This window comes from Schistocerca cancellata, unplaced genomic scaffold, assembly GCF_023864275.1.
Source record: "Schistocerca cancellata isolate TAMUIC-IGC-003103 unplaced genomic scaffold, iqSchCanc2.1 HiC_scaffold_546, whole genome shotgun sequence".
NCBI lineage: Eukaryota > Metazoa > Arthropoda > Insecta > Orthoptera > Acrididae > Schistocerca > Schistocerca cancellata.
In genome coordinates, this window is record NW_026046559.1 from 24271 (window position 1) to 30270 (window position 6000).

A 6000-nucleotide genomic window follows, 5' to 3' on the forward strand; every position below is an offset into this window, starting at 1 on the left:
TCATTTCTTTTTAAGAATCGCAATTGAGTCATTCGAGTGCGGCACAGGCAGTGGTGCAGCGTTTCTTTTCGTAAGATCTCGCAGCTGCTTGAAAGTACGTCCATCGTTTAAGACGAGAGAAAACTAGCGTCAGCGGTGCGTCAGTGGGAAGTCGGTGAAGTCGCCATTGGAGCCACAAGCCAGTAATTACGACACGCGAATCACTGCCACACATTGCAGCTGTACCATAATCCTTGGCAGGCGGACAGGGTAGCTGAGTCGGCAGAGCACTATGCCTTCAACCAAAAGGTCCCGCGTTCAAGCCCCTGTCCGGGCGAAAATTAATACACTGTCGTAACGGCTACTGCGCTGGCCACGGAAGCACTACTGAAACGAGTGAGGCCATGTCGTTTTCTGCCGTCAGGTTGCTTTAAAAGGAGCCGTTTTCACTTGTCGGCAGACGCTTGTGTGACCGGCAGTCGTGGCCGAGTGGTTAAGGCGTCTGACTAGAAATCAGATTCCCTCTGGGAGCGTAGGTTCGAGTCCTACCGACTGCGTTTCATTTTTGTGTCAAGAGGTGAAGAGCATCTCCAACGGAACCGTGAAATGAGCGAATACGTGGGAAACATTGCATTCGAGACGCTTGTGAATTTTCCAATCGCCCAGTGAGTGTCGAGAAAACACGTAGCTCCTCTGCTTCAACGTATGAGACGTAAAAACTGCTGCAATTTGATTTTACATCGTGTGTCAGTTTTCTTCGATAGTCTGTTACGAGCCTAGCGTGATGCGTTTGTAGACAGCATTTCAGAGGACGCTTAATTAGTAACAGCTCCATGCAACGATTGCCCAACAGTAAAGGACAAGAGGCAATGTGTCCGTAGCATAGTGGGAGGTGTAGTAACGTGAGGTGAGCCCGGATAGCTCAGTCGGTAGAGCATAAGGCATTTGACGTGAGGGTCCAGGGTTCAAGTCCCTGTGCGGGCGGAAATTTTAATACTTTGGTAGCGGCTCGCCTAGTAGCGGTGAAAGCACGACGGAAAAGAATGCAGCTGTGCCGTTTCCTGGCACTGCAGTGCTCTAAACGGCAGCAGTTGCATGTGTCGGGAGGAGCTGGCGCCACCGGCAGTCGTGGCCGAGTGGTTAAGGCGTCTGACTCGAAATCAGATTGCCTCTGGGAGCGTAGGTTCGAATCCTACCGGCTGCGTGCGATTTTGCGTACAAACGAGCACAAATTTTCGCACGCATGTTTAAGAATACTGATTTTCGCGGCGGCCCCTGCTTCCTGTGGCTATCGGTTCACCTCGCACGGAAGCTAGTAATGCAGAAAACCGTCGCAGGCCCACGAGCGCACCCCCGTCATTTTCTCGCGCCGTCGCCGTGTTCGTGAGTACGCAGACGTGCTTGAAAGTGTTGGACAGAGCGAGCATTCATTTCTTTTTAAGAATCGCAATTGAGTCATTCGAGTGCGGCACAGGCAGTGGTGCAGCGTTTCTTTTCGTAAGATCTCGCAGCTGCTTGAAAGTACGTCCATCGTTTAAGACGAGAGAAAACTAGCGTCAGCGGTGCGTCAGTGGGAAGTCGGTGAAGTCGCCATTGGAGCCACAAGCCAGTAATTACGACACGCGAATCACTGCCACACATTGCAGCTGTACCATAATCCTTGGCAGGCGGACAGGGTAGCTGAGTCGGCAGAGCACTATGCCTTCAACCAAAAGGTCCCGCGTTCAAGCCCCTGTCCGGGCGAAAATTAATACACTGTCGTAACGGCTACTGCGCTGGCCACGGAAGCACTACTGAAACGAGTGAGGCCATGTCGTTTTCTGCCGTCAGGTTGCTTTAAAAGGAGCCGTTTTCACTTGTCGGCAGACGCTTGTGTGACCGGCAGTCGTGGCCGAGTGGTTAAGGCGTCTGACTAGAAATCAGATTCCCTCTGGGAGCGTAGGTTCGAGTCCTACCGACTGCGTTTCATTTTTGTGTCAAGAGGTGAAGAGCATCTCCAACGGAACCGTGAAATGAGCGAATACGTGGGAAACATTGCATTCGAGACGCTTGTGAATTTTCCAATCGCCCAGTGAGTGTCGAGAAAACACGTAGCTCCTCTGCTTCAACGTATGAGACGTAAAACTGCTGCAATTTGATTTTACATCGTGTGTCAGTTTTCTTCGATAGTCTGTTACGAGCCTAGCGTGATGCGTTTGTAGACAGCATTTCAGAGGACGCTTAATTAGTAACAGCTCCATGCAACGATTGCCCAACAGTAAAGGACAAGAGGCAATGTGTCCGTAGCATAGTGGGAGGTGTAGTAACGTGAGGTGAGCCCGGATAGCTCAGTCGGTAGAGCATAAGGCATTTGACGTGAGGGTCCAGGGTTCAAGTCCCTGTGCGGGCGGAAATTTTAATACTTTGGTAGCGGCTCGCCTAGTAGCGGTGAAAGCACGACGGAAAAGAATGCAGCTGTGCCGTTTCCTGGCACTGCAGTGCTCTAAACGGCAGCAGTTGCATGTGTCGGGAGGAGCTGGCGCCACCGGCAGTCGTGGCCGAGTGGTTAAGGCGTCTGACTCGAAATCAGATTGCCTCTGGGAGCGTAGGTTCGAATCCTACCGGCTGCGTGCGATTTTGCGTACAAACGAGCACAAATTTTCGCACGCATGTTTAAGAATACTGATTTTCGCGGCGGCCCCTGCTTCCTGTGGCTATCGGTTCACCTCGCACGGAAGCTAGTAATGCAGAAAACCGTCGCAGGCCCACGAGCGCACCCCCGTCATTTTCTCGCGCCGTCGCCGTGTTCGTGAGTACGCAGACGTGCTTGAAAGTGTTGGACAGAGCGAGCATTCATTTCTTTTTAAGAATCGCAATTGAGTCATTCGAGTGCGGCACAGGCAGTGGTGCAGCGTTTCTTTTCGTAAGATCTCGCAGCTGCTTGAAAGTACGTCCATCGTTTAAGACGAGAGAAAACTAGCGTCAGCGGTGCGTCAGTGGGAAGTCGGTGAAGTCGCCATTGGAGCCACAAGCCAGTAATTACGACACGCGAATCACTGCCACACATTGCAGCTGTACCATAATCCTTGGCAGGCGGACAGGGTAGCTGAGTCGGCAGAGCACTATGCCTTCAACCAAAAGGTCCCGCGTTCAAGCCCCTGTCCGGGCGAAAATTAATACACTGTCGTAACGGCTACTGCGCTGGCCACGGAAGCACTACTGAAACGAGTGAGGCCATGTCGTTTTCTGCCGTCAGGTTGCTTTAAAAGGAGCCGTTTTCACTTGTCGGCAGACGCTTGTGTGACCGGCAGTCGTGGCCGAGTGGTTAAGGCGTCTGACTAGAAATCAGATTCCCTCTGGAGCGTAGGTTCGAGTCCTACCGACTGCGTTTCATTTTTGTGTCAAGAGGTGAAGAGCATCTCCAACGGAACCGTGAAATGAGCGAATACGTGGGAAACATTGCATTCGAGACGCTTGTGAATTTTCCAATCGCCCAGTGAGTGTCGAGAAAACACGTAGCTCCTCTGCTTCAACGTATGAGACGTAAAAACTGCTGCAATTTGATTTTACATCGTGTGTCAGTTTTCTTCGATAGTCTGTTACGAGCCTAGCGTGATGCGTTTGTAGACAGCATTTCAGAGGACGCTTAATTAGTAACAGCTCCATGCAACGATTGCCCAACAGTAAAGGACAAGAGGCAATGTGTCCGTAGCATAGTGGGAGGTGTAGTAACGTGAGGTGAGCCCGGATAGCTCAGTCGGTAGAGCATAAGGCATTTGACGTGAGGGTCCAGGGTTCAAGTCCCTGTGCGGGCGGAAATTTTAATACTTTGGTAGCGGCTCGCCTAGTAGCGGTGAAAGCACGACGGAAAAGAATGCAGCTGTGCCGTTTCCTGGCACTGCAGTGCTCTAAACGGCAGCAGTTGCATGTGTCGGGAGGAGCTGGCGCCACCGGCAGTCGTGGCCGAGTGGTTAAGGCGTCTGACTCGAAATCAGATTGCCTCTGGGAGCGTAGGTTCGAATCCTACCGGCTGCGTGCGATTTTGCGTACAAACGAGCACAAATTTTCGCACGCATGTTTAAGAATACTGATTTTCGCGGCGGCCCCTGCTTCCTGTGGCTATCGGTTCACCTCGCACGGAAGCTAGTAATGCAGAAAACCGTCGCAGGCCCACGAGCGCACCCCCGTCATTTTCTCGCGCCGTCGCCGTGTTCGTGAGTACGCAGACGTGCTTGAAAGTGTTGGACAGAGCGAGCATTCATTTCTTTTTAAGAATCGCAATTGAGTCATTCGAGTGCGGCACAGGCAGTGGTGCAGCGTTTCTTTTCGTAAGATCTCGCAGCTGCTTGAAAGTACGTCCATCGTTTAAGACGAGAGAAAACTAGCGTCAGCGGTGCGTCAGTGGGAAGTCGGTGAAGTCGCCATTGGAGCCACAAGCCAGTAATTACGACACGCGAATCACTGCCACACATTGCAGCTGTACCATAATCCTTGGCAGGCGGACAGGGTAGCTGAGTCGGCAGAGCACTATGCCTTCAACCAAAAGGTCCCGCGTTCAAGCCCCTGTCCGGGCGAAAATTAATACACTGTCGTAACGGCTACTGCGCTGGCCACGGAAGCACTACTGAAACGAGTGAGGCCATGTCGTTTTCTGCCGTCAGGTTGCTTTAAAAGGAGCCGTTTTCACTTGTCGGCAGACGCTTGTGTGACCGGCAGTCGTGGCCGAGTGGTTAAGGCGTCTGACTAGAAATCAGATTCCCTCTGGGAGCGTAGGTTCGAGTCCTACCGACTGCGTTTCATTTTTGTGTCAAGAGGTGAAGAGCATCTCCAACGGAACCGTGAAATGAGCGAATACGTGGGAAACATTGCATTCGAGACGCTTGTGAATTTTCCAATCGCCCAGTGAGTGTCGAGAAAACACGTAGCTCCTCTGCTTCAACGTATGAGACGTAAAAACTGCTGCAATTTGATTTTACATCGTGTGTCAGTTTTCTTCGATAGTCTGTTACGAGCCTAGCGTGATGCGTTTGTAGACAGCATTTCAGAGGACGCTTAATTAGTAACAGCTCCATGCAACGATTGCCCAACAGTAAAGGACAAGAGGCAATGTGTCCGTAGCATAGTGGGAGGTGTAGTAACGTGAGGTGAGCCCGGATAGCTCAGTCGGTAGAGCATAAGGCATTTGACGTGAGGGTCCAGGGTTCAAGTCCCTGTGCGGGCGGAAATTTTAATACTTTGGTAGCGGCTCGCCTAGTAGCGGTGAAAGCACGACGGAAAAGAATGCAGCTGTGCCGTTTCCTGGCACTGCAGTGCTCTAAACGGCAGCAGTTGCATGTGTCGGGAGGAGCTGGCGCCACCGGCAGTCGTGGCCGAGTGGTTAAGGCGTCTGACTCGAAATCAGATTGCCTCTGGGAGCGTAGGTTCGAATCCTACCGGCTGCGTGCGATTTTGCGTACAAACGAGCACAAATTTTCGCACGCATGTTTAAGAATACTGATTTTCGCGGCGGCCCCTGCTTCCTGTGGCTATCGGTTCACCTCGCACGGAAGCTAGTAATGCAGAAAACCGTCGCAGGCCCACGAGCGCACCCCCGTCATTTTCTCGCGCCGTCGCCGTGTTCGTGAGTACGCAGACGTGCTTGAAAGTGTTGGACAGAGCGAGCATTCATTTCTTTTTAAGAATCGCAATTGAGTCATTCGAGTGCGGCACAGGCAGTGGTGCAGCGTTTCTTTTCGTAAGATCTCGCAGCTGCTTGAAAGTACGTCCATCGTTTAAGACGAGAGAAAACTAGCGTCAGTGGGAAGTCGGTGAAGTCGCCATTGGAGCCACAAGCCAGTAATTACGACACGCGAATCACTGCCACACATTGCAGCTGTACCATAATCCTTGGCAGGCGGACAGGGTAGCTGAGTCGGCAGAGCACTATGCCTTCAACCAAAAGGTCCCGCGTTCAAGCCCCTGTCCGGGCGAAAATTAATACACTGTCGTAACGGCTACTGCGCTGGCCACGGAAGCACTACTGAAACGAGTGAGGCCATGTCG

At 52.0% G+C, this 6000-nt stretch overlaps 8 non-coding genes across 8 annotated transcripts; all 8 read left to right on the forward strand.

Annotated features, from left to right (window-relative positions):
* Positions 1 to 454: 454 nt before the first annotated feature.
* Positions 455 to 536, forward strand: Trnas-aga (transfer RNA serine (anticodon AGA)). The gene has a single exon. It is a non-coding gene; the product is annotated as a tRNA-Ser (tRNA).
* A 565-nt stretch (positions 537 to 1101) lies between these two features.
* On the forward strand, positions 1102 to 1183 carry Trnas-cga (transfer RNA serine (anticodon CGA)). The gene has a single exon. It is a non-coding gene; the product is annotated as a tRNA-Ser (tRNA).
* Positions 1184 to 1860: 677 nt separating this feature from the next.
* On the forward strand, positions 1861 to 1942 carry Trnas-aga (transfer RNA serine (anticodon AGA)). The gene has a single exon. It is a non-coding gene; the product is annotated as a tRNA-Ser (tRNA).
* A 564-nt stretch (positions 1943 to 2506) lies between these two features.
* On the forward strand, positions 2507 to 2588 carry Trnas-cga (transfer RNA serine (anticodon CGA)). Its single transcript has one exon. It is a non-coding gene; the product is annotated as a tRNA-Ser (tRNA).
* Positions 2589 to 3265: 677 nt separating this feature from the next.
* Trnas-aga (transfer RNA serine (anticodon AGA)) lies at positions 3266 to 3346 on the forward strand. The gene has a single exon. It is a non-coding gene; the product is annotated as a tRNA-Ser (tRNA).
* A 565-nt stretch (positions 3347 to 3911) lies between these two features.
* Positions 3912 to 3993, forward strand: Trnas-cga (transfer RNA serine (anticodon CGA)). The gene has a single exon. It is a non-coding gene; the product is annotated as a tRNA-Ser (tRNA).
* Positions 3994 to 4670: 677 nt separating this feature from the next.
* On the forward strand, positions 4671 to 4752 carry Trnas-aga (transfer RNA serine (anticodon AGA)). Its single transcript has one exon. It is a non-coding gene; the product is annotated as a tRNA-Ser (tRNA).
* Positions 4753 to 5317: 565 nt separating this feature from the next.
* On the forward strand, positions 5318 to 5399 carry Trnas-cga (transfer RNA serine (anticodon CGA)). Its single transcript has one exon. It is a non-coding gene; the product is annotated as a tRNA-Ser (tRNA).
* The last annotated feature ends 601 nt before the right edge of the window (positions 5400 to 6000 follow it).